Genomic DNA, 2,911 nt, shown 5'->3' on the forward strand with positions numbered 1-2,911 from the left:
TGAGTTGTTTTGCCTTTATCAGCTTTTAGAATTTTGATGTTAGTGTCTTTTTTTCAAATTATAAATGGATTTGATCTTTTTACTTGTGAGGTTACTTTTTCAGTTTAGGGATTGGTTGACTATATTAATAGTCTTGTTCGAGAATTCTTTTAAAAAGTTATTTAAAATACAATTTTTTGGGAACTTTGTGAAACCACATTTTGTTGTAGTTACCTGTAATAAAAGTATCTTGGTTGATGTCATGGATTTCTTCTTTCTGCAGCTGGAGGATGTTTGAGGTAGAGGTGGTCTTTTGTTCTTTTATATAGTGGGTCACTAGTCTTCTGGCTAGATGCTCTAGGCAAGCCTTGAATGCTAGGCATTGAACTGTTTTGTGGTTGACGGCATAATTAAGGCCTTTGTTCAGTGTTGTTGAGTGTCCAGTCAGATCTGTTGATCACAAGGTTAGGCTGAGCTGCATTGTTGTGTTTCACTTCAAGTTGTTGTAGTTTCCTTAGTTGATCTAGTTTCTTATTGTGTATGGACTTCATATATTGATTCAAAAATGAGTTGTTTTGGTTGATAGCACATTGTATATTGCTGTAATCATCTGGTTTGAGGTAGCATGCTAGTTGGTGATCTAATTTCTAAGTTTTTGTAAGTAGTTCAGTTTATGATATTTGGAATTTGGGGCTGCTTTTAGTTTTTTCTGCATGTTTTGGATAATACCTGAAAACTGGTTTAAGTTTTTTGGTAACTTGACCTTCACAAATTTTGGAATTAGCTTTTCAGAGTGGCACTGTCTGAGTGTCTCAAAGTGGGTTCCTCATCATAAAATTTGATGTTGAATCTTTTGTAGAGATAGAATTATTGTAAAAAGCAGGAGTTAATTTCAACTGGTATGAAAACTTTTTGTGTGGAGATAGTGAGGGAACTGATAGGCCATTTGTGTAAAAATAAGTGTAAAGATTGATTGAATGCAAGTTTCTTTGTGTAGTTTAGACTGACACAGAAGTATTTTGTGTACAGATGGATTAGGGTAATTATACTTAAGGATGGTATGTATAAGTACTTGATAGAAGTGGACTGAAAAAATGTGGAGTTACTTGAATCTGATGTAGAATTAGTTTGTATAGAGATCGATATATCATAAACTTGTTGGAATTTTGACTAGTATAAAAATATGGAGAGTACAAACAGGCAATAAGAGAAAAATTGGTTATTTGATTTTCTCTGGACTGATTAAACATTAAAATTGATAAAAATTAAAACAAAATGGACGGGTGGATAGGACTGGTTGAGGACCTTTAAAATTTGTTTTAAACAAGTTATGTTGGTTGGTTTTGTTGAACATCATAAAGTATTCTACCCTCCAAATGTTAGTTTACTGTTGTGAAAGAAATGTTTGGTTTCTCTGAGTTTGTCTAATTTTGGTCTAATAATATGGTACTGACTGTGGGAATTGGCAAAAAGAGGAGAAACATACCAATCAGAGTTAATCTGAAATGTTTATTACTTTGATCTAAGTAGTTGTTTAAACAAAACAAATACATTTCATTAATGTGTGTTAAAATACATATGTAAAAATGCTTTGGGAAGGAAACCAGTATTTAACTTGCCAACTATGTATGTGTTGTAATTGTCGTACTTCAAATATAGATGGTGATGTTAAAGTGTTATATTTATTGTTATTATTTGTAAGAGCATGTTGCTAATTCATCAATTTGTCATGTAGAAGCATAATACATTGTGTGAAATATTCCCTGCTTGTGTTGGACATTGGTAGTTTATTTTTATTTTTTTCTGTGAAAGAGTAAACCTATATGTTGTATAAATAATGCCTATAGTTTTATTTGCCTCAGTTATGGACAGCATTGTGAAATTGAATTTGTTTAATTAACAGTTATTTTTTTTTTTTTCAGAATTAAAAGCATCTGCATATATAATTTTTTTGTTTACTCTTTAATGTTTTTTTAAAGATTTATAGTTTCCATTTTATTAAGTGTAGAAAGTGTATATAGGTATGAAATGTGAACAACTGTAATAAATAATAATGATTGTTGAACTTAGTACTGTTACAATTCAAGTTTTGTGGTATTGTTTTTGCTTAAACAATATATTTTACTTTGTAGCATAAACATTATAATTTTTTTTAGCTTGCTAATGGAAATCAAATTAAGTAATATGAATATTAATTATGTACTTGTTTTGCACATAAATGATTTTGAGTAATTTTAATAATCATTTGAAGGTGAAATCTGCATCATTTAAACCAAGGCTGTCAAACTGATGGGCCTCATCTGGTCCTCCATCATTTGAAGGATCCCTTAGTTAAAATTAAAGCTTGTAAGCTGAAAAAAATGCAACAAAAAATCACTGATTTCACATTTTGAAAAGACAAAGAATTATTCATATATTAATTATATTATTCATTTTACAGTTCCAAACGTATGTAATATATGTTTAGACATTTGAATAGAAAAACTGAACCTAAGATTCCAGATTGTTAATTAGCCATTCACTCGCAGCCCTGACTTAAATAGTGGCAGTGAGAGGTTTAGTAATATTGGAGTTTTCAATTAAAATATTTTTTAAATATTTACATTGAGTTCAGTACCATAAGGAAAATTATAATACTGTTCTGTGTATATTCAATTTTATATTATTCAGTTTAGCATACTACCTGCTTAGAAAGGGAAAACATGAACGTGGAGTAGCTTGTATGGTATACTCTTGGATAATTTGCATTTCTTATAAAGTCATTTGAAATATTCCAAATATTTTGTTTTGGACAGGACATAGGTTTTTTTTTTTCGTCTCAGAATGAGTGTTTTTTATTTGATAACATATAAAATTTTATATATTTATATTGAACTTTAGAATAATTCTTTTTTATTGAATATTTATTTATCAATTTATTTTGGCTGTGAAA

This window comes from Limulus polyphemus, unplaced genomic scaffold (assembly GCF_000517525.1).
Source record: "Limulus polyphemus unplaced genomic scaffold, Limulus_polyphemus-2.1.2 Scaffold331, whole genome shotgun sequence".
NCBI classification, from domain to species: domain Eukaryota; kingdom Metazoa; phylum Arthropoda; class Merostomata; order Xiphosura; family Limulidae; genus Limulus; species Limulus polyphemus.